Source organism: Triticum aestivum, chromosome 5A (assembly GCF_018294505.1).
Source record: "Triticum aestivum cultivar Chinese Spring chromosome 5A, IWGSC CS RefSeq v2.1, whole genome shotgun sequence".
Classification (NCBI taxonomy): Eukaryota; Viridiplantae; Streptophyta; class Magnoliopsida; order Poales; family Poaceae; genus Triticum; species Triticum aestivum.
Window position 1 is genome coordinate 700,759,483 of NC_057806.1, and position 21,126 is coordinate 700,780,608.

General features: G+C 48.8%; 1 pseudogene; it reads left to right on the forward strand.

Annotated features, from left to right (window-relative positions):
- Positions 1-2,211: 2,211 nt before the first annotated feature.
- Positions 2,212-18,938, forward strand: LOC123101835 (uncharacterized; annotated as a pseudogene).
- The last annotated feature ends 2,188 nt before the right edge of the window (positions 18,939-21,126 follow it).

Below are 21,126 nucleotides of genomic sequence, written 5' to 3' on the forward strand. Positions count from 1 at the left end.
TCCGGTTGCATATCAAAGGGAGACTTGCAACTAGGACAAGAAATATGCGGGTCCATTTGCATGTTGAGGGTCGACTTGCAACTGAGACAAGATGGTCAGCCTCCCCAGTTGCATGTCGAGAATGGACTTGCAACTTGAAGAGAAACAAAGATGGGCTCTAGTTGCATATCAGGGGTGTACTTGCAACGGGGACAAAAAATGGGTCAGACATTCCAGTTGCAGGGTGTAGGTGGACTTGCAATTAGGACAAAAATGGGTCGTGCCCGGTTGCGTATCAATGATGGACTTGCAATTAGGACAAAAAAATAAGGCGGGTCCATTTGCCTGTTGAGGATGGACTTACAATTGGGACAAGATGGCTCGGCCTCCCTAGTTGCATATCGAGGGTGAACTTGTAACTAGGTCAAAAAAAAGATCGGGCCCAGTTGCATGTCGGAGGTGGACATGCAACTAGGGAAAAAATGGTCGACCCCTAATGTTGCATGTCGAGGATGGACTTGCAACTAGGACAAAACAGTATGCCATGTCCAGTTGCGTATCAAAGATGGACTTGTAACCAGGACAAAAAAATGAGGCGGGTTCATTTGCATGTTGGGCTGAACATATGATTGGGACAAGATGGGTCGGCCTCCCCAGGTGCGTGTCGAGGGTTAACTTGCAACTAGGACACAAAAAAGGATCGAGCCTAATTGCATGTCGAAGGTGGAGATGCAATTGGGACAAAAAAGGCCAATCCCTAAAGTTGCATGTCGATATAGGACTTGCAACTAGGACAAAGAAGGGACTCAGTTGTATGTCGAGGGTGGACATGCAACTGAGGCAAAATGAGTTGCCCCCTTAGTTGCGTATCAAAGATGGACCTGCAACCAAGCCGAAAAAATGGATCAACCCCAGTTGCATGTTGAGGTTGGACTTGCAATCGGTGAGTATTTCTAAGGTGGAGACAAGACACTCACTGCATCATCATTTGCTTGACATCTCTTATAAAAAGAAAGAAAAAATAAATGACATAAAAAACACAAAGACAACCGCAACGCGGCCAGGCACAACATGAGGTCTACACTAGCAAAAAGAACAACAATGATACTACAACTCACTAGATGTGGCACATACCATGCCAGGACAAAAAAATGGCAAAAAAGAAATAACAACTACAACACGTGGACGTATGTAGACACATATATGTCGACACAAAATCCATTATTTTGATTGTGTGATGTGCGAGTTAGATATCTCATACTCTGTCTGTCCTAAAATAAGTGTCTCAATTTTGTACTAACTCTAGTGTAAAGTTATACTAAGGTCAAGATACTTATTTTGAAATGGAGAGAATAGTTATTTTCAATCTAGATGTGCATTTTCTAAAAATATAAAAATAAAACAAACAAAAACTCCAGCAAAAAGAACAAACAAAGTAAAGCCAAGCCTGTAACCTACAACCTATGGCCCATGCAGGAAACGGCACAAAGGAAGCCCACCAGCGGAGAAAAAAAAGGCAAAAGGAGACGGTGCGATTGCACCAGCTAACCAACAACGCGTGCGTCAATACAGCCGCACGGGCAAGTACTAAATGACACGAATCTTATAGCTATTAGATGTGTGGCGGATGACTTAGATGTGACATAGTTATTTTTCATCTAGATGTGTTTTAGTCAATCTGTATTTTTTTCTGCATATACTGAGTATTTTCAGTTGAGCGAACCAACATGTGGTTGGATGGTTAGAGGGACTGTGGTATCCCCAACCCACCAGGGTTCAAATCCTGGTGCTCGCATTTATTTCTGGAGTATTTCCAGTTGAGTTCACATGCAATTGCATTTGTAGATCAAAATTCAGGTGCCGGAGAAGTTGGCGTGGGACGCTCACAAGTCACAAGGCCGAGCTAATGCACGCCCCCGGCCCATGCCCGAGTCTTGAAGCTCGTGATTGCCAGAAAGCTCGCAGGCCGTTGCATGGAGGTCGGGAGGGACTTGGCCGTTGCACTCGAGATGTTCCTTGCAACATCTAGCAGCAACTCGCTCGGACAGTTCATCTAGATACATCCATATCTACGATAAGTAATTTGGAATGGAGGGAGTAGATAGAAAGAAGGTCTGTTACGCTCCCTGTTATTTTAAGTAAGTTCTTATCCAGAGAGTTACTTCTGACAATAGCATGGTTTACCTGTTTACAATCGCATGGCGAGAAATCACAGAAATTTTAGCTGTTGACATGACGCTCGTCAGAGTATCGCGTGCTTGTTGCAATCAGCTTTTCTGTTCACTGTGTACTGTCCAAGAAGTAAGTACTATTAGGCCATACATTTGTGATGATTGTTTTGTCAAGGATCAGAGGTTTCTGCAAAAGAGACAGGCTACAGTATAGCATGAATACATTATTTACATACTATAGAAGTTTTGTTACTACAGCCAGCTACTTAGTACATGTTTGGTTGGATTGCACAGGTATTGGAAGTCTTGTCTTCCTCAGAATCGGTAGATCTTCTATATAAAATTGGATATTGCATGTCATTCTAAAGTGGTCACTTCACCATCAAGTTCATCAGAATCTGATGATGTACTGAAGTATGTGGCATCAATCCGTGAACAGTTAAAGGTGGGTTACATTTGATCTGTGCCTGCGGTAGGAAATTTGGATTTGATTAATACGGTGAAGTTGCTGTCCTAAATGTTTGTATAACCTGTGTGGTCTGTTTCAGTACCGGGAGCATGGTCTCACAGAAACCGATGCAGATGAGTCTTTCTAGCACGAGCATTGGAACTCTGATCTAAGACTTTTCAATAGCAGTGAGGTATCATCTGCTTCAGGCACACTTCTTTTTTTGTGTGTGATTAGTAATTCAGGCTGTTAAGTCCTAGTCATTTTATCACGGTTACTATATTTCACATGCTTGGTTCCACTTCCAGTAGATGTGTCTACTATTAGTTCAGTTGAAGGACGAGGTGCGCCAGAAGGACATGACAGGCGCGACTCGGCCGGCACCCGCGGCGTCCGCCGCGACCCGGGTGGAAGGCAGATCGGCGGCAGGTTTTGGGTACTCGCGGGGTCGGACGAAGAGGATGACGACGACGACGATCTCGCCGGCGAATCGCCGGAGGATTACTCGCCGACGCCGTCAGATTTGATTTGCGAGGCATTCAACCCTGGGTATTCGGAGGAGGAGGTGGCTTCGATCGTAGACGGGGTCGTACCGTTGGACGATCCGGCACGGCAAGGACTGCGCCCCTACGAGAGAGTGGAGGTGGTGCGCCGGATCATCCACCGGAGGACGGCGGCGGCGTCTGCGGGTCGGCCATGGAAAGGCCCTCTACCGAAGGTATGCATCAAAACCATTATGTTGTCTGACTTTTTCAATTCGGATTCATGGACTCGCGTAGTTGGTAAGAAGAAGAAGAGGAAGGGCAGGTTGAACGCGGCGCCGGCGCCGGTGATCACCGACGTGGCTGAAATCCGGCTGGCGAGGTCGTCTCGTTTGAATCTGCTCCTGGGCCAAGATGGGCCGATGTTTGAGCACGCTGAGACTGGGTATGTGGCCCAGCATGGGGAGGCACAGGATGGGCCGGCTGTGGCCGCGATTACTGGGTATGAGGCCCAGGTAATGAGCGAGCCGACTCCTGTCTCTGTCGTCGTGTGCGCCTCGACGGGTCTACGTGATTCGCCGCTGCCGCCGACTAGGGTTTCTCGTTCTGCTACTCCTGGCTTCCCTTCGTGTGGGATCGGTCGAGCCGCCCGCATTCGTCCTCTCGCCATGGAAGGGGGGCGTGGTGCTGGCCTAACTGGTCCGAGGCCATCGGGAGTTGCCGCTACTGCACCGGTCGGGCGAGGTGCGGCCCCGCCGACGGGCCAGCGACCTCCGGTGCTTGCTGGTTCGGCCAGCCGGGGTGCTGCGATTCCACCAGGCCAGCGTCCTTCCGGGGCTGCGGGGATGGCGCCAGCTGGACGGGGCGGGACTGCTCCGTCGGGGCTGCGACCAGCGGCGCCTCTTGGGATGGCTCCGGCGGGTCGGGGCGCTGGAGCCATAGGGCCGAGGCCGCCGGCGTCCGGCTCTGCGGTCGTTGTGCAGCGCAAGCAGCCGGGCAAGGGCAGCAGCCAAGGGCAGCGCCGCCTCCTCATGTGGCTTCTAGGCCGCCTCAGTTGCCGGGCCGGTTCCGACTGCAATGCCGCAGCAAAGGGGCGTTGGTGGCGCGGGACCAAACAACTGTGCTGCTAATGCGATGCCTCGGGGACAGTGGGGCGACGATGGCATCGATGCGTATGGCCAGGGTCAGCATCGTGGCACGTCCTCGTCCGGCGGTGGGCGAGGCTATGCCTGGCAAAGTGATGGAACGTCTGAAAGACCGTTTTATGGACCTCCAGGTGGCTTCGTCGAGGGCGCTTCTGACCCGGATCGCCGGCAGAGAGGTGGCTACCGTGGATATCGTGGTGGTCGCGGTGGGAGAAACCGCTACCGACAACCTCCTCCACCGACGGTCGTCGTGGAGCCGACGGCCTCCTCTAAGGTGAATGTTGCTGGACAGACGCCTGATTTGACATGTCAGGCTATGGAGGTGGTGACGACGCTGGCCTCTGCTGAGGTTCCTGTGTCTGAGCCAGTGGTGGCGGCTGCTTCTCGTGCTGTTGACCAGTCAGATGGTGAGAGAGCCTCTAAGGGGGCTCGGAAAAAAAGAGAAGATGTTGTGTTATCGATGTGGTGAGAGGGGCCACTTTATTGTTGTATGTGTTACTGAGCTTTGTGACACTTGCCTCAAACCAGCGCATGACACGGGGGAGTGCCCGATACTGAGAGATCAGATGCCGAGTATTACGATTTATGGAGTCTGTTGTGCTGAGCTGATGTTCTTTGAGTCTCCTTGTGCGAGGGAGGTCCCCGAGGAGGCCCAGAGCACAACTACGGGGGTGGTCAAAGTCACGAAAGGTGACGTATCTGAGGCTCAGATTATGCAGCGACTTAGGGAGTTAGCCCCAGGTGATTTTCAGTGGGAGCTTATTCGACTTGAGGCCAACAGCTACAAGGTTGACTTTCCGACTACTGAGGACTTGGAGCATCTTCTTAGTTTTTGGCTTTGCAGAGTTCCTGGCACAGAGTGCATTCTTGAGTTTCATGAGTGGAAGAAGGTTGAACCACAGGGTAAGCCTCTCACTCAGGTATAGTTGCGTTTTTCGGGAGCTCCATCTAAGTTGATTCGGGATGCTCAGGTTGCTGCAAGTTTCGGGATTCTGGTTGGCAAAACTGAGAGAGTGGGTATGGCCTTCACACGTGCCAACGGGGTGGCCCGGTTGCTGGTGAGTGTACTGGATACTGAGTTTGTGCCTGACGTGGTCAAGTGGACGCATCAGGGCCTCGTGTATAACCTTGATATTGAGTTTGAGGATTCTGAGTTCTTCGCCGAGGTGCTAGCAAGGACTGATGTGGACATGCATGATAAGAATGATGGCTCGGGTAACTCAGAGGCGCGAGGGGGGGATGCTGGGCATGTTGGAAATATGCCCTAGAGGCAATAATAAAATGGTTATTATTATATTTCCTTGTTCATGATATTTGTCTATTGTTCATGCTATAATTGTGTTATCCGGAAATCGTAATACATGTGTGAATACATAGACCACAACATGTCCCTAATGAGCCTCTAGTTGACTAGCTCGTTGATCAATAGATGGTTACGGTTTCCTGACCATGGACACTGGATGTCATTGATAATGGGATCACATCATTAGGAGAATGATGTGATGGACAAGACCCAATCCTAAGCATAGCGCAAGATCGTGTAGTTCGTCTGCTAAAAGCTTTTCTAATGTCAAGTATTTTTTCCTTAGACCATGAGATTGTGCAACTCCCGGATACTGTAGGAATACTTTGGGTGTGCCAAACGTCACAACGTAACTGGGTGACTATAAAGGTGCACTACGGGTATCTCCGAAAGTGTCTGTTGGGTTGGCACGAATCGAGACTGGGATTTGTCACTCCGTATGACGGAGAGGTATCTCTGGGCCCACTCGGTAAGACATCATCGTAATGAGCTCAATGTGACTAAGGGTTGGTCACGGGATGATGTGTTACGGAACGAGTAAAGTGACTTGCCGGTAACAAGATTGAACGAGGTATTGGGATACCGACGATCGAATCTCGGGCAAGTAACGTACCGATTGACAAAGGGAATTCTATACGGGATTGCTTGAATCCTCGCATCGTGGTTCATCCGATGAGATCATCATGGAACATGTGGGAGCCAACATGGGTATCCAGATCCCGCTGTTGGTTATTGGCCGGAGAGTTGTCTCGGTCATGTCTACATGGTTCCCGAACCCGTAGGGTCTACACACTTAAGGTTCGATGACGCTAGGGTTATTAGGAAGACTTGTATGTGATTACCGAATGTTGTTCAGAGTCCCGGATGAGATCCAAGACGTCACGAGGAGTTCCGGAATGGTCCAAAGGTGAAGATTTATATGTGGGAAGTTGTCATACGGTCACCGGAAAGGTTCGGGGGCATATCGGTATTATACCGGGGCCACCAGAGGGGTTCCAGGGGTCCACCTGGAGGGGCCACCTCTCTCGGAGGGCCTCATGGGCCATAGTGGAAAAGGAACCAGCCCTTGGAGGGCTGGGCGCATCCCCCCTTGGGCCCATGCGCCTAGGGTTGGGGGGGGGGAAACCCTAGAGGGGGCGCCCCCTTGCTTGGGGGGCAAGCCACCCCCTTGGCCGCCGCCCCCCCTCTAGATCTCATCTAGAGGGGGCCGGCCCCCTTCCCCTTCCCCTATAAATAGAGGGGCAAGGGGAGGGCTGCACACCACATCAAAGGCGCAGCCCCTCCCCTCCCCAACACCTCTCCTCCTTCGTTAAGAGCTCGGCGAAGCCCTGCCGGAGTACTGCCGCTGCACCACCACCACGCCGTCGTGCTGCTGTTGGAGCTCTCTTCCTCAACCTCTCCCTTCTCCTTGCTGGATCAAGGCGCGGGAGACGTCTCCGCTCCGTACGTGTGTTGAACGCGGAGGTGCCGTCCGTTCGGCGCTAGGATCATCGGTGATTTGGATCACGTCGAGTACGACTCCATCAACCCCGTTCTCTTGAACGCTTCCGCTCGCGATCTACAAGGGTATGTAGATGCACTCCTCTCCCTCTTGTTGCTAGATGACTCCATAGATTGATCTTGGTGATGCATAGAAAATTTTAAATTTCTGCTACGAACCCCAACGGTGGCATCATGAGCTAGGTCTATGCGTAGTTTCTATGCACGAGTAGAACGCAAGTTGTTGTGGGCGTCGATTTTGTCAATTTACTTGCCGTTACTAGTCTTATCTTGATTCGGAGGTATAGTGGGATGAAGTGGCCCGGACCGACCTTACACGTACGCTTACGTGAGACTGGTTCCACCGACTAACATGCACTAGTTGCATAAGGTGGCTAGCGGGTGTCTGTCTCTCCCACTTTAGTTGGATCGGATTCGATGAAAAGGGTCCTTATGAAGGGTAAATAGAAATTGGCATATCACGTTGTGGTTTTGGCGTAGGTAAGAAACGTTCTTGCTAGAAACCTATAGCAGCCACGTAAAAACTTGCAACAACAATTAGAGGACGTCTAACTTGTTTTTGCAGCATATGCTGTGTGATGTGATATGGCCAAAAGGATGTGATGAATGATATATGTGATGTATGAGATTGATCATGTTCTTGTAATAGGAATCACGACTTGCATGTCGATGAGTATGACAACCGGCAGGAGCCATAGGAGTTGTCTTAATTTATTTATGACTTGCGTGTCAACATAAATGTCATGTAATTACTTTACTTTATCGCTAACCGTTAGCCATAGTAGTAGAAGTAATAGTTGGCAAGACAAATTCATGAAGACACGATGATGGAGATCATGATGATGGAGGCCATGGTGTCATGCCGGTGACGATGATGATCATGGCGCCCCGAAGATGGAGATCAAAAGGAGCAAAATGATATTGGCCATATCATGTCACTATTTGATTGCATTGTGATGTTTATCATGTTTTACATCTTATTTTCTTAGAACGATGGTAGAATAAATAAGATGATCCCTCGCAATAATTTCAAGAAAGTGTTCCCCCTAACTGTGCACCGTTGCTAAGGTCCGTTGTTCCGAAGCACCACGTGATGATCGGGTGCGATAGGTTCTAACGTTCGCATACAACGGGTGTAAGCCAGATTTACACACACAATACACTTAGGTTGACTTGACGAGCCTATCATGTACAGACATGGCCTCAGAACATGGAAGACCGAAAGGTCGAACATGAGTCGTATAGAAGATACGATCAACATGAAAATGTACACCGATGATGACTAGTCCGTCTCACGTGATGATCGGACACGGCCTAGTTGACTCGGATCATGTATCACTTAGATGACTGGAGGGATGCCTATCTGAGTGGGAGTTCATTAAATAATTTGATTAGATGAACTTAATTATCATGAACATAGTCTAAAAATCTTTGTAATATGTCTTGTAGATCAAATGGCCCACGCTAATGTTGCCCTCAACTTCAACGCGTTCCTAGAGAAAACCAAGCTGAAAGACGATGGCAGCAACTACACAGACTGGGTCCGTAACCTGAGGATTATCCTCATAGCTGCCAGGAAAGCATATGTCCTTGATGCACCGCTAGGTGAAGCACCTGCTTTCCCAGTAGAACAAGACGTTATGAACGCTTGGCAGACGCATAGTGATGATTACTCCCTGGTTCAATGTGGCATGCTTTACAGCTTAGAACCGGGGCTCCAAAAGCGTTTTGAGCAACATGGAGCATATGAGATGTTCCAAGAGCTGAAAATGGTTTTCCAAGCTCATGCCCGGGTCGAGAGATATGAAGTCTCCAACAAGTTCTATAGTTGTAAGATGGAGGAGAATAGTTCCGTCAGCGAGCACATACTCAAAATGTCTGGGTTGCACAACCGCTTGTCTCAGCTGGGAGTTAATCTCCCGGGTGATGCGGTCGTTAACAGAATGCTTCAGTCACTCCCACCTAGCTACAAGAGCTTTGTGATGAACTTCAATATGCAGGGGATGGAAAAGACCATTCCTGAGGTATATTCAATGCTGAAATCAGCGGAGGTAGAAATCAAAAAGAAACATCAAGTGTTGATGGTGAATAAAACCACTAAGTTCAAGAAAGGCAAGGGTAAAAAGAACTTCAAGAAGGACGGCAAGGGAGTTGCCGTGCCCAGTAAGCAAGCTGCCGGGAAGAAGCCAAAGAATGGACCCAAGCCTGAGACTGAGTGCTTTTATTGCAAGGGAACCGGTCACTGGAAGCGGAACTGCCCCAAGTACTTAGCGGATAAGAAGGCCGACAATGCCAAAGGTATATGTGATATACATGTTATTGATGTGTACCTAAGCAGCGCTCGTAGTAGCTCCTGGGTATTTGATACCGGTGCTGTTGCTCATATTTGTAACTCAAAACAGGAACTGCGGAATAAACAGAGACTGGCGAAGGACGAGGTGACGATGCGCGTCAGGAATGGTTCCAAGGTCGATGTGATCGCCGTCGGCACGCTACCTCTACATTTACCTACGGGGTTAGTTTTAAACCTCAATAATTGTTTTTTAGTACCAGCTTTGAGCATGAACATTGTATCTGGATCTCGTTTAATGCGAGATGGGTACTCATTTAAATCTGAGAATAATGGTTGTTCTATTTATATGAGAGACATGTTTTATGGTCATGCCCCGCTGGTCAATGGTTTATTCTTATTTAATCTCCAACGTGATGTTACACATATTCATAGTGTGAATGCCAAAAGGTGTAAGGTTGATAATGATAGTCCCACATACCTATGGCACTGCCGCCTTGGTCACATTGGTGTCAAACGCATGAAGAAACTCCATGCAGCTGGACTTTTAGAGTCTCTTGATTATGAATCATTTGACACGTGCAAACCATGCCTCATGGGCAAAATGACCAAGACTCCGTTCTCCGGAACAATGGAGCGAGCAACCAACTTATTGAAAATCATACATACTGATGTGTGCAGTCCAATGAGTGTTGAGGCTCGCGGTGGCTATCGTTATGTTCTCACCCTCACTGATGACTTGAGTAGATATGGGTATGTCTACTTAATGAAACACAAGTCTGAGACCTTTGAAAAGTTCAAGGAATTTCAGAGTGAGGTTGAGAATCAACGTGACAGGAAAATCAAGTTCTTACGATCAGATCGTGGGGGAGAATATTTGAGTCATGAATTTGGCACACACTTAAGGAAATGTGGAATAGTTTCACAAGTCACGCCGCTTGGAACACATCAGCGTAATGGTGTGTCCGAACGTCGTAATCGCACCCTATTGGATATGGTGCGATTTATGATTTCTCTTACCGATCTACCGCTATCATTTTGGGGTTATGCTATAGAGACTGCCACATTCACTTTAAATAGGGCTCCGTCGAAATCCGTTGAGACGACACCGTATGAATTGTGGTTTGGTAAGAAACCTAAGCTGTCGTTTCTGAAAGTTTGGGGATGTGATGCTTATGTCAGGAAACTTCAACCTGAAAAGCTCGAACCCAAATCAGAAAAATGCATCTTCATAGGATACCCTAAAGAAACTGTTGGGTATACCTTCTACCTCAGATCCGAAGGCAAGATCTTTGTTGCCAAGAATGGATCCTTTCTAGAGAAAGAGTTTCTCTCGAAAGAAGTAAGTGGGAGGAAAGTAGAACTTGATGAAGTATTGCCTCTTGAACTAGAAAGTGGCGTAGCTCAAGAAAATGTTTCCGAGGTGCCTGCACCAACTAGAGAGGAAGTTAATGATGATGATCATGAAACTTCAGATCAAGTTGCTACTGAACTTCGTAGGTCCACAAGGACACGTTCCGCACCAGAGTGGTACGGCAACCCTGTCCTGGAAATCATGTTGTTAGACAATGGTGAACCTTCGAACTATGAAGAAGCAATGGCGGGCCCAGATTCCGACAAATGGCTGGAAGCCATGAAATTCGAGATAGGATCCATGTATGAAAATGAAGTATGGACTTTGACTGACTTGCCTGATGATCGGCGAGCCATAGAAAATAAATGGATCTTTAAGAAGAAGACAGACGCGGATGGTAATGTGACCATCTATAAGGCTCGGCTTGTCACTAAGGGTTATCGACAAGTTCAAGGGGCTGACTACGATGAGACTTGCTCACCCATAGCGAATCTGAAGTCCGTCCGAATCATGTTAGCAATTGCCGCATTCTATGATTATGAGATATGGCAAATGGACGTCAAAACGACATTGCTTAATGGTTTCCTTAAGGAAGAATTGTATATGATGCAGCCGGAAGGTTTTGTCGATCCTAAGAATGCTGACAAGGTGTGCAAGCTCCAACGCTCAATCTATGGGCTGGTGCAAGCATCTCGGAGTTGGAACATTCGATTTGATGAGATGATCAAAGCGTTTGGGTTTACACAGACTTATGGAGAAGCCTGTGTTTACAAGAAAGTGAGTGGGAGCTCTGTAGCATTTCTCATATTATATGTGGATGACATACTATTGATGGGAAATGATATAGAATTCTTGGAAAGCATAAATGCCTACTTGAATAAGTGTTTTTCAATGAAGGACCTTAGAGAAGCTGCTTATATATTAGGCATCAAGATCTATAAAGATAGATCGAGACGCCTCATTGGTCTTTCACAAAGTACGTACCTTGACAAGACATTGAAGAAGTTCAATATGGATCAGTCCAAGAAGGGGTTCTTGCCTGTATTGCAAGGTATGAGATTGAGGACGGCTCAATGCCCGACCACGGCAGAAGATAGAGAAAAGATGAGTGTCGTCCCCTATGCCTCGGCCATAGGGCCTATCATGTATGCCATGCTGTGTACCAGACCTGATGTAAACCTTGCCGTAAGTTTGGTAGGAAGGTACCAAAGTAATCCCGGCATGGAACACTGGACAGCAGTCAAGAATATCCTGAAGTACCTGAAGAGGACTAAGGATATGTTTCTCATTAATGGAGGTGATGAAGAGCTCATCATAAAGGGTTACGTCGATGCTAGCTTCGACACAGATCTGGATGACTCTAAGTCACAAACCGGATACGTGTATATTTTGAATGGTGGGGCAGTCAGCTGGTGCAGTTGCAAGCAAAGCGTCGTGGCGGGATCTACATGTGAAGCGGAGTACATGGCAGCCTCGAAGGCAGCACAAGAAGCAATCTGGATAAAGGAGTTCATTACCGACCTAGGAGTTATTCCCAATGCGTCGGGCCCGATGACTCTCTTCTGTGACAACACTGGAGCTATTGCCCTTGCCAAGGAGCCCAGGTTTCACAGGAAGACCAGGCATATCAAGCGTCGCTTCAACTCCATTTGTGAAAATGTTCAAAATGGAGACAATATTTGTAAAGTGCATACGGACCTGAATGTTGCAAATCCATTGACTAAACCTCTTCCTCGGGCAAAACATGATCAACACCAGAACTCTATGGGTGTTCGATTCATCACAATGTAACTAGATTATTGACTCTAGTGCAAGTGGGAGACTGTTGGAAATATGCCCTAGAGGCAATAATAAAATGGTTATTATTATATTTCCTTGTTCATGATATTTGTCTATTGTTCATGTTATAATTGTGTTATCCGGAAACTGTAATACATGTGTGAATACATAGACCACAACATGTTCCTAGTGAGCCTCTAGTTGACTAGCTCGTTGATCAATAGATGGTTACGGTTTCCTGACCATGGACATTGGATGTCATTGATAATGGGATCACATCATTAGGAGAATGATGTGATGGACAAGACCCAATCCTAAGCATAGCGCAAGATCGTGTAGTTCGTCTGCTAAAAGCTTTTCTAATGTCAAGTATTTTTTCCTTAGACCATGAGATTGTGCAACTCCCGGATACTGTAGGAATACTTTGGGTGTGCCAAACGTCACAACGTAACTGGGTGACTATAAAGGTGCACTACGGGTATCTCCGAAAGTGTCTGTTGGGTTGGCACGAATCGAGACTGGGATTTGTCACTCCGTATGACGGAGAGGTATCTCTGGGCCCACTCGGTAAGACATCATCGTAATGAGCTCAATGTGACTAAGGGTTGGTCACGAGATGATGTGTTACGGAACGAGTAAAGTGACTTGCCGGTAACAAGATTGAACGAGGTATTGGGATGCCGACGATCGAATCTCGGGCAAGTAACGTACCGATTGACAAAGGGAATTCTGTACGGGATTGCTTGAATCCTCGCATCATGGTTCATCCGATGAGATCATCATGGAACATGTGGGAGCCAACATGGGTATCCAGATCCCGCTGTTGGTTATTAGCCGGAGAGTTGTCTTGGTCATGTCTACATGGTTCCCGAACCCGTAGGGTCTACACACTTAAGGTTCGATGACGCTAGGGTTATTAGGAAGACTTGTATGTGATTACCTAATGTTGTTCGGAGTCCCAGATGAGATCCCAGACGTCACGAGGAGTTCCGGAATGGTCTGAAGGTGAAGATTTATATGTGGGAAGTTGTCATACGGTCACCAGAAAGGTTCGAGGGCATATCGGTATTATACCGGGGCCACCAGAGGGGTTCCAGGGGTCCACCTGGAGGGGCCACCTCTCTCGGAGGGCCTCATGGGCCGTAGTGGAAAAGGAACCAGCCCTTGGAGGGCTGGGCGCATCCCCCCTTGGGCCCATGCGCCTAGGGTTGGGGGGGGGGGGGAAACCCTAGAGGGGGCGCCCCCTTGCTTGGGGGCAAGCCACCCCCTTGGCCGCCGCCCCCCTCTAGATCTCATCTAGAGGGGGCCGGCCCCCTTCCCCCTTCCCGTATAAACAGAGGGGCAAGGGGAGGGCTGCACACCACATCAAAGGCGCAGCCCCTCCCCTCCCCAACACCTCTCCTCCTTCGTTAAGAGCTCGGCGAAGCCCTGCCGGAGTACTGCCGCTCCACCACCACCACACCGTCGTGCTGCTGTTGGAGCTCTCTTCCTCAACCTCTCCCTCCTCCTTGCTGGATCAAGGCGCGGGAGACGTCTCTGCTCCGTACGTGTGTTGAACGCGGAGGTGTCATCTGTTCGGCGCTAGGATCATCGGTTATTTGGATCACGTCGAGTACGACTCCATCAATCCCGTTCTCTTGAACGCTTCCGCTCGCGATCTACAAGGGTATGTAGATGTACTCCTCTCCCTCTCGTTGCTAGATGACTCCATAGATTGATATTGGTGATGCATAGAAAATTTTAAATTTTTGCTACGAACCCCAACAGGGCATGAGTTGCCCAATGGCCCGGGTACTGACCCTGAGACGCCCGGGAATGGGGCTGCACCCTCTCCGTCAGTGCCTATGAGTACCTTGAGATTCGGTTCTTTTCAGCCCGCTTCCGCGTCTCCCAGGATGTGGAGCGACAGGGTTAAATCTGAGATGTGTTTGAGCGCATGTTACCTCCGCTGGGCTTTGCTGAAAAAACGGTTTCTCCAGATGGGAGGGACGGTCTTGAGCAAGTGACCTCCCGTTCTCCCTCCTCTGTTGCTGGTTTGATGCTCGGGAGGACTCCGTCGGGACTGGACGCTGTGGTGGCGGTGTCGCCGTGCGGTGACAAGCCTGGTTTGGGAGGGGGTTCGGGCAGGAGGCCTCGACTCCCTCCTCTTTTGCGATGGCCAGGGTGGCCGAACCTGCGACGCCGTTTGATCAGCTGACACCGCTGGGTTGGCTTCACGACCCGAGTCGAGTCCGACTGTCGGGTCGGGTGGGGCGCGGGGGTAGGCGGCCCCCGCCCTCTCTTTTCCTCACGGGACGCCTGGTGGGGAGTCTGGGCAGGCGGCCCAACCCTCACTAGCCCCACGCTCGCCGGCGGTGGTCTGCGGCTCTTTGACTCCTCTTGCCGGGCCGTCCATTGGGGGTGGGGCAGGATGCCTTACCCCAAACGGGGCGACTAGGAAGGAGGTCATCGCTTTTGGAGGTATTCCGGATCCTGTGTCTGTGGGCAGATGGATGAGCTGTCGCCTTCAGGACCAGACGGATGTTGATGATATGCATGTGATGGCCTGGCTTATTAGGGATGATAGACTACTCATATCAATAAGGAATTCCTTCTTTTCCGGGAGCCCATTCAGACAGAACTCCAAAGTTAAGCGTGCTCATCTTGGAGTAGTGTCAGGATGGGTGACCGACCGGAAAGTTGCTCTCGGGTGCGCACGAGTGAGGATAAAATGCGCAGAAAAGACTAGTATTGATCGGTGGGGCCAGTCTAGATCCCGCCAGGAGTAACGACCACCGGCGGGTGTGTCCGGGGCGTTACAAGTTGGTATCAGAGCCGACCCTCGCGGTTACACGGATGGTTGCGGACAGGTGCGTGGTCATGTTGTTCATGACGTTTGTGACCCGTCGTGGCACACGGCATGGCACATGTACTAGACTGGAAGCACAGACGTATGTGCCAAGAGGGAACGTTCCTGTGGCCCGACGGGGACGTCGGTTCCTCTGAGTGGGGGTGTATGTGATGGCCTGGCTTATTAGGGATGATAGACTACTCATATCAATAAGGAATTCCTTCTTTTCCGGGAGCCCATTCAGACAAAACTCCAAAGTTAAGCGTGCTCAGCTTGGAGTAGTGTCAGGATGGGTGACCGATCGGGAAGTTGCTCTCGGGTGCGCACGAGTGAGGACAAAGTGCACAGAAAAGACTAGTATTGATCTGTGGGGCCAGTCTAGATCTCGCCAGGAGTAACGACCACCGGCGGGTGTGTCCGGTGCGTTACAATGCAGCTGAGGTGCGCCATGCGGGCGGCCAAGCTTCGTGACATGCAGGTCACTACTTGTATGTCGGTCAGCACTTCCAATTTTATTTTGCATTTTTCTAATGATGAGATCATCCACAATGCAAATGAGTTAGGAGTTTCACTAGGTAGTAATGATAGTGAAATCTCTAAATATGTTAATGACATTCTTGACCTGGAAGCGGAACATGCCTTAGAGTTGATTTGTAATTTAGCTGCGGTTAAACCTATGGACAATTCCGATATTTGAGTGGTTGCTAGGCGAACGGCCGAAAATTGGGCGGTCAGCCGACGCCTAGCATCGCCCTATACCAAAGTGGTGGTAGGATTAATTATGTTTCTATTGAAAATATGCCCTAGAGGCAATAATAAAATGATTATTATATTTCCTTATTCATGATAATTGCCTATTATTCATGCTATAATTGTATTATCCGAAAATCGTAATACATGTGTGAATACATAGACCACAATGTGTCCCTAGTGAGCCTCTAGTTGACTAGCTCGTTGATCAACAGATAGTCATGGTTTCCTGGCTATAGACATGGGGATGTCATTGATAACGGGATCACATCATTAGGAGAATGATGTGATGGACAAGACCCAATCCTAAGCTTAGCTCAAAGATCGTGTAGTTCGTTTGTTGTAGCTTTTCTGAATGTCAAGTATCATTTCCTTAGACCATGAGATTGTGCAACTCCCGGATACCGTAGGAGTGCTTTAGGTGTGCCAAACGTCACTACATAACTGGGTGACTATAAAGGTACATTACAGGTGTCTCCAAAAGTGTCTGTTGGGTTGGCACGAATCGAGACTGGGATTTGTCACTCCGTATGACAGAGAGGTATCTCTGGGCCCACTCGGTAATGCATCATCATAATGAGCTCAATGTGATCAAGTGGTTGATCACGGGATCATGCATTACGGTACGAGTAAAGTTACTTGCTGGTAACGAGACTGAACAAGGTATTAGGATACCGACGATCGAGTCTCGGGCAAGTAACGTACCGATTGACAAAGGGAATTGTATACGGGGTTGCTTGAATCCTCGACATCGTGGTTCATCCGATGAGATCATCGAGGAGCATGTGGGAGCCAACATGGGTATCCAGATCTCGCTGTTGGTTATTGGCCGGAGAGTCGTCTCGGTCATGTCTGCTTGTCTCCCGAACCCGTAGGGTCTACACACTTAAGGTTCGGTGACGCTAGGGTTGTAGAGATATGAGTATGCAGTAATCCAAAAGTTGTTCGGAGTCCCGGATGAGATCCTGGACATCACGAGGAGTTCCGGAATGGTCCGGAGGTGAAGAATTATATATAGGAAGTGTAGTTTCGGCCATCGGGAAATATTCGGGGTCACCGGTATTGTACCGGGACCACCGGATAGGTCCCGGGGGTCCACCGGGTGGGGCCACCCATCCCGGAGGGCCCCGTGGGCTGAAGTGGGGAGGGAACCAGCCCCTAGTGGGCTGGTGCGTCCCCCCTTGGGCCTCCCTGCGCCTAGGGTTGGAAACCCTAGGGTGGGGGCGCCTCCACTTGCCTTGGGGGGCACTCCACCCTCCTTGGCCGCCGCCCCCCTTGGGAGATCCCATCTCCAGGGCCGGCGCCCCCCCAGGCGGCCTATATAAAAGGGGGGAGGAAGGGCAGCCGCACCTCAAGTCTTGGCGCCTCCCTCTCCCCTGCTACACCTCTCCCTCTCGCAAAAGCTCGGCGAAGCCCTGCTGCGATCACTGCTGCATCCACCACCACGCCGTCGTGCTGCTGGATCTTCATCAACCTCTCCTTCCCCCTTGCTGGATCAAGAAGGAGGAGACGTCTCCGCTTCGTACGTGTGTTGAACGCGGAGGTGCCGTCCGTTCGGCGCTAGGATCATCAGTGATTTGGATCACGTCGAGTACGACTCCATCAACCCCGTTCTCTTGAACGCTTCCGCTCGCGATCTACAAGGGTATGTAGATGCACTCCTCTCCCTCTCGTTGCTAGATGACTCCATAGATTGATCTTGGTGATGCGTAGAAAATTTTAAATTTCTGCTACGAACCCCAACGGTGGCATCATGAGCTAGGTTTATGCGTAGTTTCTATGCACGAGTAGAACACAAGTTGTTGTGGGCGTCGATTTTGTCAATTTGCTTGTCGTTACTAGTCTTATCTTGATTCGGCGGCATCGTGGGATGAAGCGTCCCGGACCAACCTTACACGTACGCTTACGTGAGACCGGTTCCACTGACTGACATGCACTAGTTGCATAAGGTGGCTGGCGGGTGTCTGTTTCTCCCACTTTAGTCGGATCGGATTCGATGAACAGGGTCCTTATGAAGGTTAAATAGAAATTGGCAATTCACGTTGTGGTTTTGGCATAGGTAAGAAATGTTCTTGCTAGAAACCTATAGCAGCCACGTAAAAACTTGCAACAACAATTAGAGGACGTCTAACTTGTTTTTGCAGCAAGTGTTTTGTGATGTGATATGGCCAAAGGTTGTGATGAATGATGAATGATATATGTGATGTATGAGATTGATCATGTTCTTATAATAGGAATCACGACTTGCATGTCGATGAGTATGACAACCGGCAGGAGCCATAGGAGTTGTCTTGCCCAGACATTTCAGTGGATACACCATAAGTTTGATTGGATTATCAGAGACATTCTACTTGGTGATGTTTCTAGTAAATTACTGGAGGATACTAGTTTGGTAGGATTTTCTTTGGCATAACTGATGCTTTTATTAAGATTATAACTATGTTACATTACAGTTCATATCAATGCTAAGGGACTGTTGGAAAGCTTCTAATTTAGCTATCATTGCATTGTGCATACGCTAGAGCACTGGCGAATCATTATTCATTTGTGCTGGTGTATAAATTTTTTTGTATAGTTTTCTAAAATCAAAATATGGGTGGACGCTGATCTCGGTTTTTCATTTCTCTGAAGCTCCTTTTGATCCGAGCAGAGTTGGAGATACAACGCCTGCCAGGAGACGCAGTACAAGCTCTCCAGTCGCTGGACTTGATAAAATCCCGGATGAAAAAGATCTTCCCAGGGCCACACTGAAGGCATCCATCAGAATACTTCACAGCAAGAGCTGCAGCATCAACATCCAGGGCGCGGCGAGATATTCACACCCAAGCATCCCCAATTATTTTGCTGCTGTATATAGTTCAGTTTAGTGTTACAACTTTAAAAATAAAAGGAGCATACAGTACATAATTGGCGCTAATGTCATTTGCTGCTGATTTACATGTGAAGGCCTTAGCGCCTGACAGCTATCCTGATCCCTAAGTCGTCAACACAATGGAGAAAACAAAATTTCCACTGCTCTAGAAAGAACAGAGCTCCAAACCGAAGCCAGAAACCGAAAACGATGCCAAGAATCACAGAGTAACACAGACCCAGGTCTCTGAGCTTTGTGTGGTCTTCAGCTCCCTCACCCAATGTGGGCTCACACGCACTCAACGGGAAGCCACACAACCCCTGATTGTTGCCATATATTGATGGATCTGCAAGTGTCTGTAACTGGTTCCCGGTGGGTATGTGGCCCTCCAAGCGGTTGTTTGAGAGATTTAGCATGCTGAGGGACGGCAGATTTGAAATGCTGTGAGGAACGCCACCTGAAAGTTCATTGCATGAGAGCTCAAGGAACTCCAAGAGCTCCAAACTGCCGATTGTTTCAGGAATGCTGCCCGACAGGTCATTTCTGGACAAGTTCAGAAACCGGAGACCCTTCAGGTGTGTTAGCTCATCCGGGATGTTCTCTGTAAGTAAATTGCATGATAGATCGATACCTGTTATTAACCCGATGTTGTTCCAAAAAGTTTGTTCACGGCCCTTCCAAGATATGTTGACTCTACCAAGATGGAAAACCTGATCAGGGTCAAATGGGGGAAGATTATGCCTCATGGAGGTCAAGTTGCCGAAGGCTACCGGAATTGATCCTATCAAGCTATTTTTGGCCATGTCGAGCAGCTAAAGTTGCGAAAGCCTCGATAACTCGGGGGGGGGGGGGATTTCTCCGGTGAAATTGTTTGATCTAAGTCTAAGGATTTTCAATGATAGAAGCTGACTCCCGATCCATGTAGGGATACCACCAAAGAACTGGTTGTTCCCGATGTCTAGGGTGGCCAGGGAGTCGCATCCTCGGAGGAACTGTGGGAAGGCGCCCATGAAGCTATTGCTGGTGAGATTAAACGACTCGAGAGAGCAATTGTGGTTTGGCATGGCTGTGAGGATCTCACCTGAGAAGGAGTTGCTGGAAAGGTCTAGGACTTGCAGATTAGAAAGTTGTGATAACTCAGCTGGAACAACACCACTGAAATTGTTGGATGGGAGGCTCAGAACTGTTAGAAGAGGAACACTTGTCCCAACCCAAGAGGGGATATCACCGAAGAACTTGTTGTTCCCAAGATCTAGGATGACGAGATCTCCGCAGGTTTCAATCATGGATGGAAAAACTCCAAGAAAGTTATTGTTAGCAAGACAAAGTGACTGGATTTTAAGGCCCAAGCTCGCTGATATTGGAAGTTCACCCGAAAAGCTATTGTTGGACAAATCCATAGAAAACATAAGTTTGAATTCCCACCAGCTACTTGGGAGCTCTTCAGTGAGTTGGTTATTTGATAGATCCAGATCTTGGAGAGATGTCAATCCGCAGAAGCTTGCATCAATATTGCCAGATATTCGATTATCCTTCATGTGTAAGCGTGTAAGATTGGTTGACTGTGACCAATCAGATGACAACTTCCCTGTCAACTGGTTCCCTGAGAAATCCAAGTAGTCCAAGTTGGGATGGACACCAAACACCTTGGAGATATTGCCGGTGAATTGGTTGCCTTCCAGTTGCACCCGGAACAAGCCCGTGCAATTTTTCAAGCAGGATGGCAGCCTGCCACTGAAGTTGTTGTAGTTTGCCGTGAAGATCTGCAGGGCGAGGCCATCATACAATCTATGCGGCAGCTCACTAGTGAAGCTGTTGTTCGCGAAGCTCACATGGGTTAAGCTTAGCCCCTTTCCAAGGTCCGGCGGTATGTTTCCGTAGAAGTTGTTGTCAAACAGGGAGAGGTATTGGAGATTTCTGAGCGATGTGATGGTGGTGGGCAGCTCACCTTCCAAATTGTTGGTGTTTAGGTCCAAGACTTGCAGAGCCGTCATGCTGCCAAGTTCTGGCGGGATCTCGCTGGTGAGCCGGTTGAAGAAGAGCGCCAGCGTCGTGAGCTTCTTGAGGTTGCTGAACGAGCTGGGGATTGGGCCCATTATAGAGTTGACCGACAAATCCAACTGTTCCAGGCTCCCGAGCTCCCCCGGCTCTTGAGGGATAGAGCCCAGAAGGTTGTGATGGGAATTAGCACACAAATGCACTTGTGGTTAACTGATAAATGCAGTGGAAACAAGTAATCTCAGC